Source organism: Crocuta crocuta, unplaced genomic scaffold (assembly GCF_008692635.1).
Source record: "Crocuta crocuta isolate KB4526 unplaced genomic scaffold, BGI_CrCroc_1.0 scaffold72, whole genome shotgun sequence".
In the NCBI taxonomy this organism is placed as follows: Eukaryota; Metazoa; Chordata; class Mammalia; order Carnivora; family Hyaenidae; genus Crocuta; species Crocuta crocuta.
This window is the reverse complement of record NW_027529427.1, coordinates 3,956,827-3,983,107: the sequence shown is the minus strand read 5'-3', so window position 1 is coordinate 3,983,107 and position 26,281 is coordinate 3,956,827.

The window sequence follows — 26,281 nt, the reverse complement described above, 5'->3', positions numbered from 1 at the left end:
GGGTAGTTGAGAGGCAAAGCTGGGCCAGAACCTAGGGGCCTGTTTGTCCAGCCTGACCTCCCTCCTAACCCTTGTTCCTTCTACACTTCAGGAATCCCAGGTCCACAGACAGTGTTCAACTCTGTTCTATGAGGTTGAACTTCCTTCCCCAGGTCAGTCTTGAAAAAGACTCATAAATACTAAACTGGGTTTATTTGGTTTATTATCCCTTCCTCTCCAATTTAGTATAACAAACAGTAAAATGAAACAGGAATAAATAAAATAAAGAGGGAGGAGAAGAAAATAATAGTCAAAGCTCTTTCTCAATAGTGAGAAGTCAGTTATGGAATAAGGGAAACTATCCTGCAAGAATTCTAGGCCAGTGGGTGTTTCCCCCTTTTCAGGTAGAGAAAGCAGAATTAACAAGGCAACCAGGGAGGGACTGTGAAGAGATACCACCAATTATTTAGCAAAGAGATCTAAAATTACCCATACAGGGGCGCTTGGGTGGCTCAGCCAGTTAAACATCTCACTAGATTTTGGCTCAGGACATGATGGCATGGCTCGTGAGTTCAAGCCCCATGTTTGGGATTCTCTCTATCTCCCTCTCTGTGCCCCGCCAGTTCTCTCTCTGTATCTCTCTGTCTCTCTTTCTCTCTCAAACTAAATAAATAAACTTAAAAAAAAAATAAAACTACACTGACAGTCCCACATTATCCTGCTCACAAGAGTCACAAAATAAGTTTAATTCTTTATAAATGTCTCTTCCTTGTAGCTCAAAGCAACAATTCCTAATTTCCTCATATTATGTCTTCATTCCTTCACCTGACATTCCCTGAGAATCATAACCAAGTAGTAGTTTCAGAAACAGTCAAATAACATTTATATACCTTTGTAAAAGTGACAAACTTGAACATAGAAATCTATGCTTGAGAAAAATCTTAATTCTAGATGAGTGATTAATCAGGTAGGAGGGCAGGATTTGAAGATAAGGATATGAGTTCTGGTAACAAATAAACAAATAGCTTTCTGGTCACAGTCAAGTAAGAAGTCTGCTGTTCCACAGTACAACACCTTGCGATCCCCCAAAAACTTCCTCTGCAAAGTAGAATAGGTCGGGGGAGAAGGGGATTTCAGAATTTTGAACTAATTTTCTATGTACTCAATAAGAGAAATGTTAGAAAGAACAAGTGCTTTCTTTGTAATCCTAAACCACACCAGGTGCCAGCTTTGTGAATGGGATCTCCCAAAGGACCTTCTGAAGGGAACATGATATGTAAACATCATGCTGTCTGTTCTGGGCACTGTCCCTGGCTCTCCAAGCCGGTACTTGGAGGTCCCTGCCCAACCCCATGCCTTGGGTCTGGGGGAGATTTTTTTTTAATATTTGAATTCTTGTAAAGCTCACCCTTTTTATAATGCACAAATTGGCAGTTTTTAGTATATTCAGAGTTATGTGACCACCATCACTATTGAATTCTAGAACATTTCATCACCCCAAAAGCAACCTCATACCCACCAGTTGTTACTCTCAATTTCCTCCCTGCTGCCTGCAACCGCGGGCAGCCATGAATCTACTTTATGTCTCTCCAGATCTGTGTCTTTCGGACGTTTCTTATAAATGGAATCATACAAAACGTGGCCTTTTGTGACTGGTTTCTTTCTCCCAGTGAATGTTCACAGGATTTGTCCATGTTATAGGCTGAATCAATACTTCATTCATTTTTATGGCTGAATAATATTCCGTTGTTTGAACATACCTTCCACATTTTATTTATCTGTTCATCAATTGATGTACTCAGGGAGGATTTTAGTACTAATCTGAGCTGAACTTGAAACCTATAGACAGTGAATAACTTTCTGATTCTGAACAGGCTGCTAACATGACAAAATCAGTGGTTTAGGAAGGCACCTGTGGTATGTAGGCCTGTGAAGATCTGATGTGCAGTGAGGCAGAAATGGGCATGGTGGAACTTGGAGCTTGTTCTACGAAAGAAGGGAGAAAGGCCAAGGTCACCCAATAAATCTATGTTCAAGGAGCAAACCTGGCTCTCCCCTCTCTCCAGCTCTGACCATAAAGCCATAAAGCCACAGGCTTACGAGATCAGCTCATTCTGAAGGAGGGGTTGCTCAGTGGTGGTTTCTGCCTTGCCTCATATGTCTCCTGGAAGCTCTGTTGAAAATCAGCTTACCACACTTCTTCCCGGAATGCGAGTGACTGATAATTGCCTTGTGCACAATTATCCGCCAAACCCTGTTGTTAATGAAATGAATGATTTAGTTATCCTTGTCAGTAATGGCCCACATTGTACGAAGACCCATCACTGCATCTGTGAGGCTGGCAAGGAATGCCCTGCCAAGGCACCTGTGAGTGATTCTGACAATAGGCATTCTCAGCTCAAGCTTGACTGGGGAGGGGAGGCTCCTAGAAGCTATGGGTGCAGCCTGGCGCCTGGACCCCCGCCCCACAAATGTCAGAACTGGAAACATGTAGCAGCATGCCCCTCTAAAAATGCTGTGATAACTTACAACAGCATTAATGAAACAGATAAACTAAATTATGTGAGAGTAGTATATAATATAATAAAGTCAGAGGTAAGATCAGCACCTGGGAATCTCTCTTTTGTGGCTGAAATGTGGCCCTGTGAATCACAACGCTTCCTGCTTTTGATTGTGTCATTGGGGGTCCTGATATGGATGGTGTGAGGGCAGAGGGTGGTGCCTTTGATACCATCCCTGAAGTGGAAAAAGGAAAAGTCCCATGACTGCTTCTGGGGGCATCCCTCACAGAACATGGGGGATGGGGAGGATGCCAGCACTCCTGATCAGCACAGGCAACAAAGTATTACAGCTCAAATTATCGAGCTGGAGCTCAGGGTAGAATTCCCATGATCTATAGTGGCCATTTTCAATGTTTTATAAAAAGCAGTGATACTCTTCCCTCCAATAAAATCTTGTGCAAGCTCTTCCCAGAGAGAGGGGGAAAGGAGGCAGAGAAGACACCTTCCTCACAGCAGATTTTCACTGAGCTCAAAAAAGGCACTAGACTATAGTGTGTCTTGCCTAAAATTAATAGTTCTGTTCTTTCGATGCCATCTGCTTTCTAGATGGTGTCAGGGATGTCTCAGGTCCTATGTAGGGGATTTTCCAGGGGTCTCTCCCAAAGATTGTAAGGAGATTCATTTGTAAGGGGTTGGTATTATGAAGACACAAGGTGAGAGCTTCAGCAGAGTGATGACCACAACCTTCACAACAGCCTCTACAATGGAAACTTAAGTCCCATGTTTCCACCTTCCTGACATCACCTCTAGGGTTCCCATCAGCCTCTTAAATGCAGTAGGGGGTTATTTCCCACAGGGGACTTACCATTTACTCTGAACCACCAAACTCACAAGGTAACCTCCATGGTACAGACAGTGCCTGTTGTGGGCAGAGGGTGGGTGGGTGAGGCCCTCTGTGTCAGAGAAGGTGTCTGCCTTAAAGAGGGAAGATGGAGGTGGAGGAGGAAGTATGGCTGCATCAGAGAAGTGAAAATGGCTGTGGGTGTGCCAGGGAGAGTGAGGAGACCAGATGGACAGAGGCCTCAGAAGCAGCACATTGAGCTGATGATGGGAGGGTCCAGCTAGAGTAGGGGGCAACCTGGAAGTCCAAGCTGCATCATATTGACTTGAGTCTATAGGAAATGCTGTGTGATGCATGACCACGAAGGACTTGTCTTCTGGCTAGAACCTAGCTAGGAAAAGTTCCCAGGCAGAGGGAAGGGCAGGGGCTGAGTGAGGGTCTGCAGCATCTCCTGTGAATGTACAGGAATACAGTTGAGCATGTTTGACCAGCCGCATCTCTAAGCCAAATCCTTCTGGTGGAGATTATCCGCTACTTCCTCTAGTTCTTCAAGTCCCTTAATCCTCTAGGCCCTGAGCATGGATAATCCAGGGCTTACATAGACCTGATTTTTCATAAGCCTTTGCAAGACCACTGTGTACTCTCTTGCCAGAGGAGAAACTGAGGCTCTATGTTCTAAAAAGCCTCATTCTAGAGCTGCCCTGTGTTCACTGTGTGGTGGGCCTTGGGGTATGGGCTACTGGCCCCTCGTTCAGTGCTCTGGCTTCTAAACTTGGTTCTTTCCCCATATCTTATCAAGAGATGAAAGGATACACCTAATTGCTTCTTTCAGGCACAGGCTGAGAGAATCCCCATTCCTTGGTGCTCCTTCAGCCTACTGGTGAGTGGAGAGCAGGCTAAGAAAAGTATACACTTAATCCTTACTCATGTGGGCAAAAGGGACAGAGGGAGGAAGAAAACTTGAACCCAGTCTGAGAAGGGATGACCATCGCTGGTGGAGGCAGGATGTCCCCATGCACACCTTCTTCTCTGAGAGGATTTCCTTTGTTGAATATAAAGAGTGTGGGGCATGGGGCATGGGGATGTTAAGGGGACCAGTGGGCTGACAGTCTGCATCCATGTGGGCATTGTCTGTCTATAAGCTTCCACCTACCCTTTCTAAGCCATAGCTTCTGTCTTCTTAGTTTCCTCCTCCCAACCGGGCTACCTCTTGGTCTCTTTCTCCCTGAAGCTATGACAATAGCAGGGTCCCCAGCCATGACATGGATGTCAGCCTCAATTTTCAGTTCTCAGCAAATGTATGAATGTGAGTGTGTGTGTAAGGGTTGGGGCTGGGGGTTATCCACAGATCAGAGCATGGAAGTAGAGAGCTTCTGAGGGTGGGGCCGCCCATCAGTCAAACTCTACACCCGGAGCCCTGAGGACCTGTCACTCAGACTCACCACCAGCCTCAACACCATGAGCACCCAGAGCAGCATCAGTCACTGACCAAGGAGCCAAGACGCCACAGGGGTAAGTTAAGCCCTGGAGGGACTGGCTGTGGCTGTGCTCAGTGAGGGGCAAGCAAAGCCAGGGACCCCCAGAAAGAATAGGAAGCATAGAGCATAAAAGAAGAGCTTTCTCTGCCCTTCCCCCTTGTTTAGTACACAATATCCACACCTCTTCCCCTTGTGCCCTGAAATCAGGGTGGGTGCCACTGCAGAAGCCACAGAGAACAAGTGGAGCAGCAAAGGGTGTGAGGATTGAAGTGAAGTATGAACCAATGGAGTCTCTCCAAAAATGCATGGTTGGTGGTCATACAATGCCCAAAGGCAGGAACAGGGAGAGGCCCAAACTCAGTGTTCATGTGGGGGTGCTGAGGAAGCTTGTAGAGGCTCAGCTGGCCATGTGGTGAGTGATGGAGCTAGTGGGGGTGTGGTTTGGACAGGAAACAAACCCTGCTTTCATTTACAGGTGCTTCCAATGACCATTACCCTGGAGAAGCTCTGGAATAAATACATCTGGGCCTTTGAAAATGGAGGTAGGAGGTGGTGTCATTTAATGGGAACTTTTGCTTATTGATTCAGCCCATCCTGATGTCAGACATCTTGAGGAACAAGAAATGGTAACGACCAAGACCTTGGGAACTGGCTGAGAGGAGGGCTCCGGGCAGTGGGCATGGTGGCCAACTTGGTTGTCTCCTTGACACTTTGCTTTTCTAGACCTGAGGATGGATTCCTGGTTCCTCGTGCACTCACCACTCCCTGTCACCCTTCTCTCTGCCTTCTATATTCTGGTGTGGCAAGTCCTTGCTTCATGTCTGGATGGGAGGGTATGAGGTTGGCAGAACCCCTTGCCACCTACAGCCTGGGCCTGGTGGCTATCTCAGGGTACATATTCTCTGAGGTAAGGCTGATGGCCCTGCAGAGTTCTAGGGTCTCCTTCTTTTTGGGGGTGCCCAAGAGATCATTATCTTCCTATGTAGAAAGCTGAAAAGCCTTGGAGGGGACACATGTAGGAGCTGAGTTTCTATTCCATTTTGTTGACCCTGCCTTCCCGATGGAGACACAAATCCCATCACTGACTCCCATTTTCCTTTTCTTTAAATGGAAAAGTAGAGGTCAGCAGCAAGCAAGATAAAATTTATTATCCTCTCTTATACCTAAAAGAACCGCCTCCTAGGCTTCCACTTAGGCTCTGTTACTCTCTGCCTAGTGTTCTGAGCCCCAAACATAGGGTTCTTCCAGACACCTCTCTGTCAGTGACTTGTCAGCCAGCATGTGTGCACGGGGCATGAGCTGGGTGACTGGACCTGTGCAAAGACCTGTGGGCCCACTGCTGGAAAAGGCATCCCTCACCCCTGCAGCTTCTACTCTAAGTGAAGAGTCATTTGTGGCAATGCACAAAAGGAAGTATGTGCTAGGGACAGAGAGGAGGGTCAGAGACCCAGTTGGGGTGTCAGCAAGAGCTTTCCAGAGAAAGTGGTCATCATCACCGGCATTTAAACATGCTGATTACAGTGAGGCACTGCTCTAAAGCGCTTTCCAAGGGCCTGCTCATCAGTCCTAATATTAGCACTGCTACAAGGTACAAAGGGGCCAGATAACATAGTGGGTGGTGAGCCTGTCTGGCCACAGAGCTTGCCCCCTCACCCCCAGCCCCTCTGCCTCAGTGCACCAGCTGGGAAGAGAAGAAGCAAGGGGTCCAGCCTGAAGAAGCAGATCTTCACAGCTATGCCTCTCACCTTCCCTCCTCTATTCATCAGTCTCCCTTCCTCATTAATGCTCACCTCCAGTCCACCCTCTGTACTGCTGACAGAATGATCCTCCCAGACACCTACACACTGAAGGCTTCCCAGCAACAGGGTTAAGATGACTTTTAATGGGTGTAGAAGCCTCCCACAGTCCTCCAGGCTCAGCCTTGCTTTTCCCGCCTTGCCTCTTTCCACTGCCTGGACAGCCTGTACACCACCTGCCTCCTCCAAGTCACACTGCTCCCCAGGCCCACAGCCACATTCCATGGGCCCCAGGCCTTGGCACATAACTGTTTTCTGTCCCAGGTACCCTGATAGATTCCTGCATATTCTGTAGGCTCAGGCTTCTCCTGAAGCCTTCCTTGCTTCTCCAAGGCCAGGTCATTTGTTTTCCTTCCTTGGTTTTCTACCTCTACTCTCCATGGTGGACCAGAACTAGATCTAACAGCTGGCCAGCACACTTCTGTGCATCTTTTCCCAGCTCCATGTTCAGTGACTTCCTTGTAGGTCAAAATCAGCCATGGTGGGAGCATTTACACCATAGGAACTGGCCAACACTACAGGTCAGTCTCCCCTCTCCCACCCTGAGGGCCTGTTAAATGATTTGTTGGTCTCCTTCCAAAGGGCAAGTGCTTCAAAGACAAAGTCACTCATTTTTATTTTTATTTTTTTAATTTAAGTTCAAGTTAGTTAGTGTAGTCTTGGTTTTAAGAGTAGAAACTAATGATTCATCACTTACATATAACACCCAGTGCTCATCCCAACAAGTGCCTTCCCTAATGCACATCACCCATTTAGCCCATTTCTCCATTCGTTTCCCCCTCAGCAACCCTCAGTTTGTTCTCTGTATTTAAGAGTCCCTTATGGTTTGTCTCCTTCTCTGTTTTTATCTTATTTTTCCTTCCCTTCCCGTATGTTCATCTGTTGTGTTTCTCAAATTCCACATGAGTGAAATCATACAATATTTGTCTTTCTATGACTGACTTATTTCACTTAGCATAATACACTCTAGTTCCATTCACGTTGTTGCAAAAGGTAAGATTTCATTCTTTTTGATTGCTGGCAATATTCCACTCCATCTTCTTTATCCATTCATTAGTCGATGGACATTTGGGCTCTTTCCATAGTTTTGCTACTGCTCACTTCTCTTTTAAAAGTCAAGCCTAGCATAATGGTCTGCTACCTTGTGGAAGATACAGATAACTTGTGAGACATGAGATATGCCCCAGAGAGCTTGTTATTTAATTGTGGGGACAAATTACTCTACTGCCACCATAATCCTTTGAAAATCTGCCATGCTCACATCCACTTCTTGCTCCGAAGACCTTTGTAGCTCCCTTGGCCTATATGACCAGAATGCGAAGTCCTACAAGGTAGGGATTTGCCTCAGTGCTCAGGACAGTGTCTAACATGGAAAAGTGCTTAGTACCATTCAGTCTGTCATTTTCAAATGAATACTAAATGATAAAGTTCAAGCTCCTTAAAACAGTCTTTAAGACCTCTCGTTAATCAATTCTGTTCTCTCTCTGCTTCTGTGGCTGCTCCTCCCCCATTGAAAGCCTGCACTGCATTCCCACTGATCCCTTGCTGGCCCCAGGGGAGTTAGGAGAGGTCCAGGTACCCTGCACTTCTCCCCAGCATGCTCAGGGCCTCTTCATTCTCTGGTCCACTACGAACTTCTGGAATACTCATGGTTCCTACTCTTCTTCCAGCCTCAACCTTACGAGGAAGGATTGTTTCCTATATCTCATGAGCCTTTGAGCTCCTTGGGGACAGAGCTGATATGTGTACAGCTTGGTGTCCCTACAACATTCCAGCACCTGACTTAGGACCTCACACTTAGTAGATGCCTAGTGTGGCTGTGTTGTGCATAGTTGTGCACATTTAAAAAATTGAGAGGCCAGCAAGACATATGCAAGTCCCAGCCTCTGCTCTAGCCATGGATGTGATCTGATTAGCACTCACCCACTGAGTATCGCTGAAGGTTGGGGAGGGACGATGTTGTCCAGAACATGACTGGAGGAGGTTTTAGCCTCACAGGCCCTGAGTCAAGTGGGCCCCACCATGGCAGAGTGAGCTTTCCTTTTCTCTCCTTCCTTCCTGTTCATGGCCACCTTGCTTCTGGCTAACTACGACTATTTCTGCCAGTCTATATATTACCACTGGAGTAGGCTCAAGATAAGGGGATGGCATGGCATGGCAGTGTTAGGCCTGGAGAGAGGGTTAATAGTATGCACTTTCTAAACACTGGAGCTTAATCAGAGTGGTGTCACCTGACACTTGTGATGGGAGGTGGTGAACCCATTGTTTCCATACAGGCTTGGAAGACCTCAATTCCAGTCTCAGCCCTGCCAGTAACTTGCTGTGTGACCATGGGTGGCTGGTGGTTTACTGACCTTTTATGTGCCTCAATTTTTCAAATCTATAAAATGAGAGTAATAATACCTACTGTATAAAAGGAAACGATCCAATGAAAATTGAAGTAGATATGTATGAAAGTGTTTAGCCCTGGGTCTGGTACACACTGAGTAGTAGCTAAGTGGTAGATATTTAATTATTTTTAGCTGTTCTCTGTTCAACTGTAGCAGAACAAAAAGCTTCCTTGTAGAAAAAAACCTAGCTGAGGCTTGACAAGTCACCAAGTAGTGATTTGGATGCTGAACTGAGGGATACTGAATGATGGGCTGAAGTCTGGCTACTCGAAATGTGGTACCCAGACCAGCGTCATCAGAATCACCTGGGAACTTGTTGAAAATGCATAACGTCATGTCCCACTCCAGGCACACTGATTAAGGAGCTGTGTTTCAACAAACCAGATGACCAGGAAATCCGTGTGCTCATTAAGATCACATGGCTACAGGCTAGAGCACCTTTGGAGAGTCCTTCTGTTAACACTCTCAGCAGCTTCTCCCCCTTTCCCTGTGCCCACAGGCATCTTCCTGCAGACAGGTGGGCACTGTGGGAGCAGGGAGCACCGAGGAACAGTGGGGATTGGGGCTGAAGCCAGCCTTGTTGGGGCCAGCTGCACCACCAGCATGACAGTGGTCCAAATGAACTTCTCCTTGATGCCCAGCAGATGGCGAGCGTGTGCTGATGGTGCTTCTCAAAGGCCATTGAATTGCTTGATACTGAAAGCACCAAGGTCACTTTGGCCCTTACACACTTGTATGGAGTTATCTCTGTTAGCTGGGTCTGGGGTGGGTTTGGAGGTGCCCTGTTTGAACACTTTCTTCTAGTATCCTTGTTGATGTTCTCAGGATTTTTCCAGGTGGCCACATCTGAGGCTGATCTCAGAGCAAAACCTTGGTCCCATTACCTGGTAGAGGAAAGACGCTCATTGATGTAACATCTCATACCACCAAATGCTCCCAGCCCCACCCTCCACCGTTTCTTTCATGCACCTGCATAAAAGTATGCATTTCTCCCAATTAGCAACCAGGTTCTAGGCTACATGAAAATGAAAAGATAAACAAATTTAAAAACCTAATATTATGTGACAAGCATCATTATACAACAAGAGCCATTCTTCAGTGTTAATGAGGAGAAAAAACAATGCTTGTGAATCCAGACAGTCTGTAGGATTGAGTGGGATAAGACAAGGTCATAATTTTGGGGGAGTGATGAAAGGCAGGGGGCTTTTTCTAATCAAAAACTTGCCCAAATAAAGTCTGACCAGAGAACATTTGGGAATTTATTTTATGGGATCTGGGTTGGGTGTTCAATACCTGAGTTCTCTTCCCAGTGCCCTGGGAAGGATATTGGGAGGAGCCAAGTCTGTGCAGCCAGACAGTGTTCAAATAACCTTGGACAAGTTACTTAACCTCTCTGTGCCTCAGTTTTCCCATCTGTAAAATGGAGGTAAGTATAAAACCACACACTGTTGTGTTTATATATTTTAAACACACAAAGTACCCGGCACACAGTAGGTACTTCACAGGTGTTAAACAAGTGTTATTTCTCCTGAGTTTTAGTCTCTCCTTCAGCAAAACAGAATCACCTTGTCCTTGGCAGTTGAGGCCCCGGGAGAACAGAGAAATAAAGTCCCCAGAATCAACACCATCTTTTCTTCCTCTCCAGGTCTTCTCCATATTATGAAAGAAGCCAGAGAAAATCACCTCTCTGTATGTTTGCCATGTTCTTCAGCCAGTGGGCTGAAGTCAGATATGTGTCACATGGTTAAGGTAAGTGATGCAGCTGCAGGTAGCCTTGCCCCGGGCCCTTCTGAGGCAGGTCCCTGTCTGCTGGCTGAGTTCTGAGCTTGGGTGGTATGCGTCCCTGTAAACAACAGTTTGGTTCCCCTTCTCTGTGGCCATGAGACCAGGCTTCTGTTCCCATTCTATGTCTATTGTTCTTCAGAGCACCCTACCACCCTTCCCTGGGTGAGGGAGGGGACTGTGGGAGATTCTCAGAGCCATCTGCCCTGATAGTACAGGAGAGCTATAAGCACTCTCATTTGGCATTCTGTCAGCCCAACCCACCATGATGACCTTAGATGGCTGGTGCCAGACCTCGTCATGATAGGAACTTCCCAAGGATTTTTTTCTCCCTGCAGCTTAGAGGATTGGAACATGAGACGAAGACCCAAACCACTAGGCCCAGTTCCACTATTTCCCTTTATCTCCCCACCCCACTCTACAACCTTCTTTGTCAGGATGCTGAATGCTTTGGTCCACGTCTTCACATACCTGTACTATGGACTGGCCAGTCTGGGGCCCTGCATGCAGTTCTTCCTGTGGTGGAAGTGACATACAATCATCCTTCACCAGGTAAGAAAGACCCATCAGCTCCAAGGGTCTTGGCTGAGTCCTGGTTTCTATTCTCAGCTGCACCAGTGACATGGTATCTGAACATGAACAGGCCCTTCTCAACCCTGGTTCTTCCTTAGTTTCTAAACTTGCAAGGTTCTCAGTAACCATCTCGTCAGTCCTAGAATGAACCCGAAGTCACTGACCTGATGTGGGACCTGGAGCAAGAGACGTCTACACTTCAGGCGTCAGTCTAATCTGTGAAGTAAGGAGGCCGGGCTATATGACCTCAAAGCACTGATATCCTGAGAGCCTGGGATAACTGATTGATCTTCCAGGTGACCAGAAGGTGCCTTGTGGTTTGGGGAGCACCATTGCCAGATGGCAGTAGCAGCTGAGGTATCCCTCAGGCAGCCTGGGATGGATTGAGTTCATTGTCAATGTCCACAAGACATGGCTGGATTAGTGCAAATGGAGCACCAGAAGGGTCAGGGTCAGAAGGGTCAGTAAGACTCTTAGGATCGTAAGTCAGGAGAAAATGGGGGGCAGTGCCTCACCAGGCTTCATCATTTTTCTCTTCCTGGGTGGCAGAAGGCCAGCCCTCTGCTGGTAGACAGGAAAGTGAAGACAAGTGGGTCAAGGGTAACATTCTTCCAGTTCCTCAGCACTGCTCACTGCTCTCCTGTTTATGTTCTCTCACGGCTTTCCTTCACCCAGAGTCAGTTTGTGGTCACCATTGCCCACTCCTCCTACAACCTCTTCACTGAATGCTCCTTCCCTGACGGGTTCAACATGGCAGTCCGCTTCTGTAGCCTCAGTGTCATCAGCCTGTTCCTCAGCTGCCACCACCAGACATACCTGAGGGGCGAGCCGGAGGAGCTGACTTCAGGGGCAGGACCCAAGGACCGAAACTAACAGAGTTGTCCCCACAGAGAGTTGACAGAAGACAGTGTGGGTCACAGCCCACTTGTGCTGACAGATACCTCTGGGCCTGCATTTCGTTCTGTGAAGGATGGAGGAGAATTGCCTTCTTTCCAAAGTTCAGGAGGACAGAAATGGAACAAGTTCTCAGTACTCACTACTGTTAACAGCACTTCTCACATGGGTTTGTCACTGTTTAAAGTGAGCCCTCTCGGGAAGGACTGTCTTATTTTCAATGTTCCCCCAACCAAGCACAGCACCTCAATAAATGTGCGTTTGGGTCCTTGTATTCCACGATTGGCAGTCATGATCCCTGGGTAAGATCAGGGCTGGCAGCATGCCTGAAGCCAAGGCTGGCTTGATATCTAACCTTGCAGGAGGAAACAATGCTAAGAATATCCAAGGATGGGTCTGTTTGTTTTCTAGCATGGCTGCGTCAAAGTTTGCCTCTGTGTCTCTTCTTATCTCTTCCCTCCTACCTGCACTTGTATTTTTATAGTTGTATGATTCTGTGTGTGTAAATAGGCTGATGAAGAGCGCTATGTGTATGTCTAAATTTTTGTTTTCAAATATACATGCATGTTTCCATTTGAGTTTCTCTCGCTGTTGTCTGCTGATCTTTTCTGTTAGTCTCTGTAAGTGCTACATGGTAACAAAAGCCAACTGGGATCAATACTTTTCCTGTCGCCAGTGGGAGACATGAAAGTTCACTGAGAAATCCGAATACACGTTCCACTGAGGGCCTCCCAAGAGGGATGTGAGAAAAGGAGAAATGGGAAAAATGAATATAGCTATCCACTTCACAGAGAGGGAAACTGAGGACCAGATAAAAGGAATGTATGGCTGAGATCATAGAGTATGGTGGAAGCAAACATTTGCTGAGCCATTTAAAACCAGGAGTGATTGGATCTGGGAAGCAGCTGGCCTGGGATCTGTCTCTGGGCTTCCAGGATGCTGATTTTTCTTTATAATCTGTCTCCTAAGTCAATCTTCATTTTGCGATGCCTCCCCAGTAAAGAATTCAAGAACTGTTGACGTTTATGCAGTGCTATTTGAGGACTATTTATCCATCAGGTACTCTAGCTAATTAACTCAAGGCCAGGCAGGGCTGCATCCTGTGGACCGTATATTCAAAGAAAATTTCCTCTAAGTTAGCAGGATGTGAACACATCCCACACACTTTTCCATACGCAGGCTGAGTGCCTTCGGAGGTGGGTGCCTATTTTAAGGCAAACTTTTTTTTTCCTCCTTAAACACATAAGAGTAAAGTCTGTTCATTTGCTTAGCAGCCAGGATAAAGGAAAAATTAGTCATTCCAGAGTTCAGAGCTAATGTTTGTCCAGGTCTGTGTAGCTGCCTGGCCTACCAAGCAGCACAAGAGGAAGGGATAGGTCCCAGGTCACGTCTGAGTGCAGTAAGATTTTGGCTGGGGAGAGCCTGACTCTGCCTGGATCAGGAGTACTGTTCAGGTATTGTTTATCAGTGTAGAAAGATTGTGTGAACCTTATAAAACTCAAAGTTATTTTGTGTGTGTCAAAACATAGTCAAATTTGTAATTAATATTTTAGTCCACTTCCACGAAGTTTTTGAGATAATGATACCCAAGGGTGCTGGTTAAATTTTTAAATATATAGCAGGGCTGGGCTATAGCCCAGAGAGTGGCCATCAGCCAAGACGAGGAGCCTGTGGGTAGCCAGAGGGATGGTCCCAGAGACAGAAGTGAGGGGGCTGTGCTTCATCTGACATGAGGGTGCAAAAGTTGATGGTCTGGGTTCCTGGCTATCACTTCCTAAATCAGAGTCCATCTAATTGAAAGAATAAACCCACCTGAGATGGAGCAGCTTCGTGTTTATCTTCTAGCTCAGAGTTCAGTGAATACGCCCATCCTTGCCAGTTTCCATACACACTCCATTGTACACTCAGCTGAGCATGCGTCCTGGGCACTGCTAGGCCTGGACAGGTGTCTGGAGCCAGAAGTTAGGAGCACAGCCATGTTCCTCTTTAACAAACTCTCCTTTACACTCCCTTCTTTACACTTTTTCTTGGGGTTCTCTGTGTAAATGGAAGAACTCTTCTAAAAGAAGACAGTGTCTACCTTTTGCCTTTTGTCCTGCAAAGGTGGACTTTAATTAAGGGTTTTGGAATTCAAGGCCCCCCACCCCCATCAGGATCTAAGATCTTATGGATTAGTAAGCTTTGGGGAGTCAGCAAGCTCCTAGTGCAGATACCAGTGGGAAGAAGAGGGAATAAGCCACTACAGAAGCAGAAGATCTTGATTTGAAGGATCTGCTTATTAACAGGAAGAGGGAGTACAGGGCTCATGAATAAAATAAGAGAGGATCCATTTCCAACAGCTCACACAGAGCCATCATAAAGATGGAGACCCATGCTGGAGGACAGCACTCATTGGGCAGTAGCCCTGAACTCTCAGATAACAGCCAAGGTCTGAGTCTGCCTTTGCTCTCTCACTGCCTGGGAGGATGTGAGGCAGTTCACACCATCTTTTAGTGTCTTTTTTTTTTTTTAAAGTCTTATTTATTTAAGTAATCTCTATACCCCATGTGGGGCCTGAACTCACGACCCTGAGATCAAGAGTCAAATGTGCCCCGACTGAGCCAGCCAGGTGCCCCTTGTGTCTTTTTCACGTATAGGAGGTATTTTCAGCTCTAAAAAATATACTCTGATAGAGCTGGAATAATAATATATGACCATAAAAACCCTTCTTTTAGAAATATTTAATAAATTAGCAATACAATATTAAATAAAAATGCAAGAGCATCCCAATTTTGCAAAGAATTACATATAAAATATAAACACAAAACTGTTTACAACAATCATCGCTAGATGGTGAGATTATGGATGTTTATAATTTCTTTGTATTTTCCCGTTTTCTGCAATGCCTATTCCTTTTTTAATCATAAAATTTTACTATTATAATGTGACAAATTCAGGATACCTAAGGTTTTTCCTGAGAATTAGGAACGTGTTTATTGGATCTGCTCATCAGATCTACATTACTGACATGGGGGGGCACAGTTGACCTCACTACTGACCTCTCAGTCATGCAACAATACAAATATAGAGGGCTAACTGTGTTCCAGGTACTGGAACACCTACTGTGTTCTAGGTGCTGAGCTCTGTGTTAGGGATCTGACACACAGCAGGTATGATCTGCACTAAAAAGACCGTGTTAATACTTAACAAGCTAAACCTTTGGCCACTTCCACAGATACAGGGACTGTTAGGAAGAAAGCCATTTTTGTCCCACGCTGGTGGTCAAAGATGATTTTGAACAAAGACTTATACATAGGGTCAAATGTGAAAATGGGGCTGAGCCCCACCCTTAAGAATCCAACCTTCCTGTGTTGACTCCACTCCTTGGTTTAAAGAGAGCTTCCAGAGCATTAGAAGTGAGGCTATCCAAATGTAAATGTGAAATGCTTTCTTAAAAATGAATCAGGGGCGCCCGGGTGGCTTAGTCGGTTGGGCGTCCAACTTTCGCTCAGGTCATGATCTCGCGGTTCGTGGGTTCGAGCCCCGCGTCGGGCTCTGTGCTGACTGCCAGCTCAGAGCCTGGAGCCTGTTTCAGTCTGCGACTCCCTCTCTTTCTGACCCTCCCCTGCTCATGCTGTCTCTCTCTCTCCTAGAAATAAATAAAACATTAAAAAAAAAAAGAATCAAATAGGGTACATTTAAAAAAAATATCTGTGTCAAAAAGCTAACTTTTTCCCAGACCATGGATTCATTTTTTGGTTTGTTTACTTATTTATTTTTTTAATTTTTTATTTTTTAATATAATTTATTGTCAAGTTTGTTTCCATATAACACCCAGTGCTCATCCAAACAAATGCCCTCATCCATGCCCAACACCTATTTTTTCCTCTCCCCCACCCCCATCAACCCTCAGTTTGTTCTCAGTATTTAAGAGTCTCGTGGTTTGTTTCCCTCCCTCTCCTTAACTATTTTTTTTCCCTTCCCTTCCCCTATGGTCCTCTATTAAGTTTCTCCTGTTCCACATATGAATGAAAACATATGGTGTCTGTCTTTCTCTGCCTGACTTATTTCACTTAGCATTAATACCCTCAAGTTCCATCTATGTTGCTACAAATGGCCAGATTTCATTCTTTCTCATTGCCATGTAGAATTCCATTTCATATATAAACCACATCTTCTTGATCCATTCACCAGTTGATGGACATTAGGCTCTTTCTATAATTTGGCTATTGTTGAGAGTGCTGCTATAAACATTGGGGTACATGTGCCATATGCATTAGCACTTCTGTATCCTTTCTGTGCCTCCTTTCTAATCCCTTATTTCAAGCATAGGGTGTTTCTGTGGTGATTAAATTTACCATTTAGCTCACTGGTTGCAAAATATCAAATAGGATCAGGATGAAAAGAAGAAAGACACAGAGGAAAAAATTGTTTAAAATAGCCTACTTTTAAAAGGAAGAAGGAAAAAAGGTATCTGCGGTCTTCAGATTCTCTAGGATCAAAAAAGGAGAACACAGGTGTGGTTTTAGAAGCTCCATCACCAGATCTGAAGACAGCAGCCTTCCAGAGACTGTTTCACCAACTCCTACAATCACACAGGGTCAAGTCCCTGATACTAATTCCTTACCATACATACCTCCTGGTGGTCAGCTTCTTTGATGAAACCCTGACTGATTCCATTCCCCGCAGTGTATAAAGTTACACAAAGTCACAGACAGCCCTGAATTAAAAATGGAGAGAAGTTGCTTTTCAGCAGCAGTGTCTGTACCCTGTAAGAACTAAGCAGTGGAGGCTGATCCAGCAGCTATTGCAGTGAGTGCCTCCTGCGAGAGCAAAGAGCACCCTCTAGTGCCAGCACGGTGAACTTCACCCTCGCACTGGACAACCTGGGATTGTCTGAAGACCCAGCTCCTGCCTCCCTTAAGACGGCTAGATAAGGGGACATTCATTGCTTTAAGACAGCCAACCAAATAATCTGAGAACAGAGAACTAAAATGCTTGGCTTTTAAGGAGAAAGGTCTCAATTCACATGTAGGGAAAGACTGGAAAATATATATGTGATTCTGCAGGGCTTTTTTCTTTTCTTTTTTTTTTTTCCCCTCATCCAATAAAACCAAGGAGGGATAGAATAGTTGGAGAATATGTAATGCAGTAAGATGTGAGTGTGGAGACCCTGGGTCATGCACCACCTTCATTTTTAGCGAGGAGAGACTTGGTTGAAGCCTAGGGATGTGACAAGCCTTGCAGATGAGACACTGGATATACAAATGGACAATGGTGAAACCATATATAAAAATAGATCTCTGATCCACAGTCTGCAGAAACAACCCAGGAAACCAACCCATTACAGATAGCTCCAAGCCCAGGAAATCAACCTGCTGTCTACCAGTCAGACTTGTAGGAAGTAAGACCATGATCTCTGTAACAGTCCAGGAAGCCAAACAATAACCCCTATAACAATCACCGCAAACAAAGGACATAATAGCTGACAGCTTCTCTAATTTTTGTCATCAACAGCCCCACACCAGCAGCCTCCAATCAGAGCACACCCAACGCTTTCCCTTCCCACTATCAAGCTTCCCTACCTCTGTCTGCCTTTGAGTCTCTGCCAAAGTGCAAGGAATGATTGTTGACTCCCTGCTAACACAAGTTTTGCATGTTCCCATTTGGTTGAGCTTCCTTTATTTGCACATAAAGATGTCTCTTGTGTTTGCAATGTGCATCAGCCTTAAGGTGAGATGGTGGTATGGTCTGCCTATGCTGGCGAGGGCTGGAGACAGCTTCTTGAGTTTCTCATGACTTGCACTAGTCCAGAAGATACATTTGCCAAACAAAATGCAGGATGTCCAGTTACATTTGAATTTCAGAGAAGCAATGAATAATTTTTAGCATAAATATATCCTATGCAATATTTGTGGGACATACTTATTCTTAAAAAGTATTCATTATTTATCTGAAATTCAAATGTAACTGAGTGTCCTATATTTTTATTTGCTAAATCTGGTAATACTATATGGAAGGTAACTAAACTTTCTCATGCCCATTCCCACAACTGGAAAGAAAACGTTAAGAAGGAATGAGCGAGAGCCCTGGTGAGACTACAGGGAGCTTCAGAGATAAAAGGAAGCAAACACATCAGAGGTGATGTGAGTAAGCCTCCCGGGGATTGGATGAGGATGCAGCTGTGTTTCAATGGATTGCCAGGGTAGAGGAGGCACACCCAAGAACTAGAAGCAAAATGATTATTCTAGAGCAAGAGTATGAGCTCAAGGCATATCTAAGTGCAGAATTGGATGCCTACTTTTCCCCAATGCTGTCACTACATTTGTGTAAACAACGCTCCCTCCCTTGCCCCCACAACAAGCCTAACATCAGCCCTGGAAGAAGGAAGGCAGATGGGAGAATTGTCCTGAATATGGCTGAGTTGTCAATTTAAAACGACATACTAGGGCTTCTGGGGGTGCATATCAGTATTGCTGACTTTGACTGGTTTAGATGGAAATAACTATATTAAATTTCTGCATCAGTCAAAATGGAGCCTCAATATTGAAAAATAAATCTAGTGATTAGAAATGTTTTAAAAATTAACATTTTTCACATATGAGTTCATTGTCTGTGAGGCTTTCAAAATTCCTAGCTGTCATATATGTGAATGTCTGGTCTTCACAACCACCAGCTAGAGAAATAAAATTTCCCCATCTCATTCCCCAACTGTCTCTCTCCAGTGTGGCAATTTTCCTGGGGAATTTGGCAAATTCCTCCAGAGAAATGTGTTGAATCTCATTCTATTTGGTCTGTGTTATGAAAACAATAGTGTTATTTTTCACTTACCAAATAGTAAATGTCATTTTATTGAATATACTTTCAGCCTTCATACTGACTTCCCATGCCTTCAGTGTCGACATACTTCCCTAGACTCTCCATGCTTAGAATTACTGACTTAAAGTCTACGTTATTTTCTTGATTCTTCCTACATAGAGGATTGATGATGATGAAGATGATGATGGCCATGATGACAATAAAGATGTCTCTGATTGAGGGCCTGCTGGATTCTACTTACTTTCTATATATCATTGATCCAGGTGACAACTCTGTAAGCTAGACATCGTTGTCCCTATTTTACAGAGAGAAGTAAGGCTCAGAGGGTCCAGTGACTTGTTCAAGGTAACAGAGAGTAAATGGTAGAGTGGGATTTAAATCCAGATTTGTCTAATTCCAAAGCCTGTGACTTGTCTGCACTGCCACACTGCTGGCCACCACAGTTCCCCAATTCGCAGGAAATTCCTGCATCCTTTGGTTGGCTCTAATTATAGTCTTTCTAAAGAGGAATGTGCTGGGCCCTCTTCCTGGCATTGACTGCACCTCACTGGGAATGTTGGGCATCTTTAAAATTTCATTTATTAATAAACACTTATATAATTCCTGCTGTGTGCCAGACACTGGTCTGAACAGTTTACGAATATTAACTCATTTAATCTTTATAGCAATTCCATGAGGTTAAGTAAGCACCATTATTATTATTATTACTCTTGTTTTACAGATGAGAAAACTAAAGCACAGAGAAGTTAAATGACTGGCTCAGGGGCATGCAGCCAGTAATTTTGGCAGAGTGAGGTTTTACATCTATTATTATGCAGTACAACACCCCTTCCTTTAGAGATTTGGATTTCTCATCCTAATCTTTCCCTTAACTATTTCCTGTGAGTGCTGAGAGTATGGTGGGATCAAGGGCTTGGAGTTCCCTAGAGAAAAGATTCTGAATAAGCTTAAGTGGTTTTTTTTAAATTTTTAAATGTTTATTTTTGAGAGAGACAGAGTGTGAGTGGGGGAGCGGCAGAGAGAGAGACACAGAATCAGAAGCAGCCTCGAACTCACTAACCGCAAGATCATGACCTGAGCCCAAGTCAGATTCTCAACCAACTGAGCTACCCGGGGGCCCCAAGCTTAAGTGCTTAAAAATATCCATCACAAGGTGAAAGCTGGCATGGTCCAGCTATAACTCCCAGCAATTATTATTTCTCAAAAAAAAAAAAAAAGAAACAGGACTTTCTTTAATTCCAGTGTTTGTTCAGTGCTCATGGCCTCCAAGAGGCCTCCTTCTTTTGAGACTGAAAACCCAATCTCTAGTCTTGGTGGTCTTAATTTTCCTCTCCAGAGCTTCTTTTTTGCCTTCAGTTCCTCTGATCTCAGCCACGCTGCACAGACCAGACTGGTGCAGGTGGATGGAGAAGACAGAGGGCGCTGTCTCCTCTGAGTAAGCAGTTTGGCTGTCCTAACCTGGGAAGTGATGCGCTAGGTAGAAAATCTCTGCCTCTTGGAGTCGCTTGGTTTTGACAAGATGCTGATCATCTCACCTCTTTATTACGTGTTAACAAGCAATGGCCTGGAAACTCTTCAGGGCTATCAGCCATTCACACTTTTATCATTGGCTTTTCCCTAACAGGACTTAACAAGGACTTGACATGACCAAAGGCAGCCTGGGAATAGGGTATAGAAAGTTAGGAAGAGACACTCCATGAAAAACTCCCTCTGCTGTACCTTTGTTCAGAGGAGATGCCCTAATAATGGCTTAACAATAACCAGCAATAACCAGGGGCTCTACATTTACTTCTCTACTAGTCTTTGATAATTTCTTTAACTGCATTAACTCTCAGCTTCCATATCTGTAAACTAAGATTAACAATAGTGTCTACCTCTTAGAGTTGTTACTGAGGATAAAGTACCATATGTATGTAAGAGGATCATATATATACTTCAAGCTTGGGTACATAATAAGAACTCAAAAAATGTTAATTGTTATAATTATATAACAGACACCAGCTGAAATGCAGTTTGCTATTTTACATGAACCCAATTGTAACCTATGGAGTCAATGTTTATTTCCCATTTTAGGGATCAAAAATATTTTAAAAACATTTAGAGACACTAAATTACTTGCTCAGGCTATATGCCACTAAGGGTACAGAGTGAGGCCCAAAGTCTTGGTTGCCTACCTTCCAATGTCATGACTATTACATTGCCTAGCAACAGCGTTAGCATTAACTTCTTTCCTTCACCTCAACCAATACACACACTCACTCACTCACTGCCATTTCCACTTGTCCCTGAGTTCTAGGAAAGCTGTTTTCACAATGTGGTAATTGTCTTTCATATCACCCAGTGTAGTACAATAGCACTGGGGAGTGGAGAGTAGCCAGGCAGTTTACAGAGTCAGCCGTGGGGGTGTTTGCCAGCCACTTCTTTGTTGGCAGAGACAAAGGCTCTGAAGCTTTGTTGAAAAATCCAATGGGTGGTGGCTGAGTCCCAGCTGAAAGTGTGAAAGTCCTTATTATGATCTTCATCATCATATTCCTACTGGTGGTATCAGCCTCCTAAAAATAAGGAAGTTATTTCCCAAGATTAATAAAAAAGAAAGGAAGAGGCTGGGGACTTGGTGTTGGGCTGGGGAAGGGGAAATAGAAGGCGACAGACATTAAAATAGCAGCAAATGAATACCGTGTAATTTCCAACAGTCGATAATGTCACGCCGCAAGGTTGGCAATTCTGCTGAGATAATTGCCCTTCCTCAGATTACTGTCTTTACCAGAGAAGGAAATGATGGCTGTGTGTGAAAAATCACGCTGCCTCTCACTTCACAAGAAGTGGCAGTGATTAATGAGAGATCAGGCTTCAAGTTCGCAAATATTTCAGGAGTAGAGAGACAGCTCTTAGAGCAGAAAATGTGATAAACTCTTTTTCCACAGACAGGGAGACTGACATACTCATGGGATGACTCAGCCTTTAGAGTTGCCCTTCATCTCCCAGCAAGTCTGGGTCTGAAGGGTTATGATTTGACATGACTTGTCTTTCATGGGTTTTTCCTTGCTGCAGAAAGATTGCCTACTGAAAAAATCCACTGAACCTGGATTCTGCAGACCTGAGCTGGAAATGGGCTGCTCAGCCTCTGCTCCTTCTCTGGGGGCAAACCTCCAGGTGTTTTTTATTTGTACAACAAAATGATTTGACTAACTAACAGCTTAGGTTCCATTCAGCACTCAAAGCCCCATCCTAGGAGTCTCACTAGGAGGGGCAGGAATAATGGCAGGCTGAATAATGGTCTTTCAAAGATGACCAGGTCCTCATCCCTGGAACCTATGAACACGTTACCTACATGGCAGAAAGGACTTTGCTAATGTGATTAAATTAAGGGCCAGACAATAGGAAACTAGTACAATGGCAAGGTCCTTAAAATATGGAAGAAGGGGTGGTATCTCATTGTGGTTTTGAACTATATTTCCCTGATGATGGGTGATGTTGAGCATCATTTCATATGTCTGTTGGCCATCTGAATGTCTTCTTTGGAAAAGTGTCTATTCTTGTCTTCTACCCATTTCTTCACTAGATTATTTGTTTTTCGGATGTGGAGTTTGGAAATGAGCAGAAGACATGAATAGACACTTTTCCAAAGAAGACATTTGGATGACCAACAGACACATGAAATGATACTCAACATTACTCATCAGCAGGGAAATATAAATCAAAACCACAATGAGATATCACCTCACACTGGTCAGAGGGGATTAACTGAACAAATCAGGAGACTCTAGATGCTGGTGAGGATGTGGAGAAACGGAAACCCTCTTGCACTGTTGGTGGGAATGCAAACTGGTGCAGCTGCTCTGGAAAACAGTGTGGAGGTTCCTCAAAAAAATAAAAATAGAGCTATCCTATGGCCCAGCAATAGCACTGCTAGGAATTTACCCGAGGGATATAAGAGTGCTGATGCATAGGGGCACATGTACCCCACAATGTTTCCCAAATTGTGGAAAGAGTCTAAATGTCCATCAGCTGACAAATGGATAAAGACGAATGTGGTTTATATATACAATGGAATACTACTTGGCAATGAGAAAGAATGAAATCATGCCATCTGCAGCAACATGGATGGAACTGGAGGGTATATACTGAGTGAAATAAGTCAGTCAGAGAAAGACAGGTACCATATGTTTTCATTCATATGTGGATCTTAGCAGAAGAAACTTAGCAGACCATGGGGGAGGGGCGGGGGGAAAAAGTTACAGAGACGGAGGGAGGAAAACCATAAGAGACTCTTTAATACAGAGAACAAACTGAGGGTTGGTGGGGGTTGGGGAGAGGGGAAAATGGGTGATGGGCATTGGGAGGGTACTTGTTGGGATGAGTACTGGGTGTTGTATGGAATCTAACTTAACAATAAATTATATTTTAAAAAAATATGGAAGAAGATACAGAGAAGGAGATGTGACAAAGGAAGAAGAGTTGGAGGGATGAAATTATGCTGGCTTTAAGGATGAGGGAAGGGGCTATAAGCCAAGGAATGCAGGTAGCTTCTAATGGGTTCTCCCTGGAGGCTCCAGAGGGAACCAGCTTTGCTGACATCTCGATTTTAGCCTAGAAAGATATATTTTGGACTTCTAACCTCCTGAATTATAAGAAAATAAATTTATGTTGTTTTAAGCCATAACTTTGGAGTAGTTTGTTAGAGTAACAATAGGAAACTAATATTAATAGGAAGGTCAAGAGTCAGATGATGAATGGCTTGTTCCCACACCCAACATTCAGGGAAGTGTTAATACTCAGGCATCAAGTTTCACTTCCCACCTCAGGCATAAAGTTTCACTTTCCACGAAACTGGGAGCTCATATCACCATGACTGGGTTAACAGAAAGAAAGGCCACTCATATGACACCATTAGTCATGACAGGCAACTAAGGTTAGCTAGCATTAACAATATTAACTAATATCAGGGTCACCTGGGTGGCTCAATTAAGCATCCGACTTCGGCTCAGGTCATGATCTCTCAGTTTGTGAGCTCAAGTCCCATGTCTGGCTCTGTGCTGACAGCTCAGAGCCTGGAGCCTGCTTCAGATTCTATTTCCCCCTCTCTCTCTGCCCCTTCCTTGCTCGCACTCTGTTTCTCTCAAAAATAAATAAATACTTAAAAATTTAAAAGAATAATATTAACTAATATCAATTGAGTGCTTGTGATTTCCCAGGCAATTTAATGCTTAAAACAGTTATAGAAGGTAGGCATTATTAGTGTCTTTATTTGATGGATGGGGAAACTGAGGCCTAGAGAGGTTGAATGTCATAACAAATAAGAGGTGTTGCTGGCACTTGACTGGGATCTACTTCAATCCAGATACTAAGCTCTTTATCTCAGAGAACTTCCCGACCCCTGAATTCTTTATGCAACACAGCATCTAATAAAAGGACCAGACTCCTGAGTGGGACAGGTCCTCTAGGACACTGGTTCTCAAACTTTGGTAGCATCAGAGTCCCCTGGAAACTTGTTGAAACAGATTCCTGGTAGGAAATCTGATATTCTGATTTGGTAGCTCAGAGAAGGGACTTGGGAAATAACATTCCTCACAAGCTTCCTGTTGATCCTGACTCTGCCCTTCCATGAACTGCTCTTTGAGTGGCAAGCCTCTGCAAGCCATCCCATCTCAGCCCCTACCTTCAGGTCCAGCCTCATTGAAACTGTGGCTGAGCCCTAATCCTGTTTCATGACTAAACCATCTTTTTGTCAAATCAGAATAAAGAGGATTTATTTTGATAGGGACATTGAGAAAAATGGATGCTGCCTGGCTTGCATGAATTATGTAGTGATCACTTGTTTTTGCAGACCTTGAAAGGATGCTCCGTCCATAGTAATAAAACTGTCTTATAGGTGCCTGGGTGGCCTTGGTTAAGTGTCCAACTTTTGGTTTTGATTCAGGTCATGATCTCACAGTTCCTGAGATCACATGCTGTGTCAGCCTCTGTGCTGACAGCATGGAGCCTGCTTGGGATTTTCTCTCTCCCTCTGTCTCAGCCCTTCTGTTGCTCTTCCTCTCTTAAAATAAATAACCATTTTTTAAAATCCCTCTCTTACATTTGCTCAGTGCTTTTAAAATAAAGTACTTTGTTCATATATCTTGATATATAACCTAAATTCATATTATATCTTTATGTAATGTGGGCAACAATTTAGCTAGAAAAGCCAACAATTTAGCTAGAAAATTCTCGACTAATGCCTTCCTTGACCTGGATGCCTAGGCAGAGAGCAAGGAAATAAAAGTTGCAAATGGTATTGAAAAAGTATAAAAAGTCAAACATCTCTAACCCTGACAACACATGAAGCTACTGGTTCACAATTTCAGAGTCAGGAAGTTTTCATGGTTTATGAGTGAGTACCATGGTGAGGTGTGTTGACGGAGAACATGAGAGAGCATGAAAAATAGTCATGATACGCCTATAACTCACCAGCTCATCAATGGAGGAGGGAAGGGGGAGGGAGGGAAACCATTATTCAGCAGGGGAAGCCATGCCTTGAACCTCCCAGTCCCTGTACATCTAGGTCACTTTCCTTTCTATGTTTGGCTCTGAAAATGCAGTGGACCCATTAATGAATTTATTCCTGGATTAAATCTGGGGAAGGAGGGAGCAAGGGCGGGAGAGAGAGAAAAAGCCATGCTCCAGATGTGAGCCTTGATTTGTGAACAGCCTCTCATCTTAATCCCTGCAAACAGGAAATCCTAGCACTAGGCCTGAGGTCTTAGGATCTGGGTCAGTTTAAGTATAATCTTTCTGCCGCTCACCACCTTCTCCTGCCTCCATCTCTAACAGAGCAGATAAATCATCTCCCACCCCTCCCCCCAACAAGTGCACACTTGTTTTTTATGTGTGCCTTATTGACTCCACCTCTGCTGCTCCCATCAAACTGGAAAGGAAGGTCATTTCCAGGGTTTCCTTCCCAAGGTGTCAGATTGAGGGGCAAGTGAGAAGGGAAAGGGAGGGAAGGAAGAACAGCTGCTCTCCTCATTAAGATGTTTTCCACTACAGATCTAGAAGCAGAATACATCTGGGAGAGGGGATTAGGAGAGAGACAGCTTTACCCTCTTGCTGATTAATACTCTATTACCAATTATTGCTTGATAATATGCCCCTGTGATATATTACTTAATAGTAACGAGCCATAGGATTATATACTTTGTAGTATTTAGCAGTAAAATGTAGACTATCAAGTTTTCCTCTTAAAATAAACAACAACAACAACAACAATGTG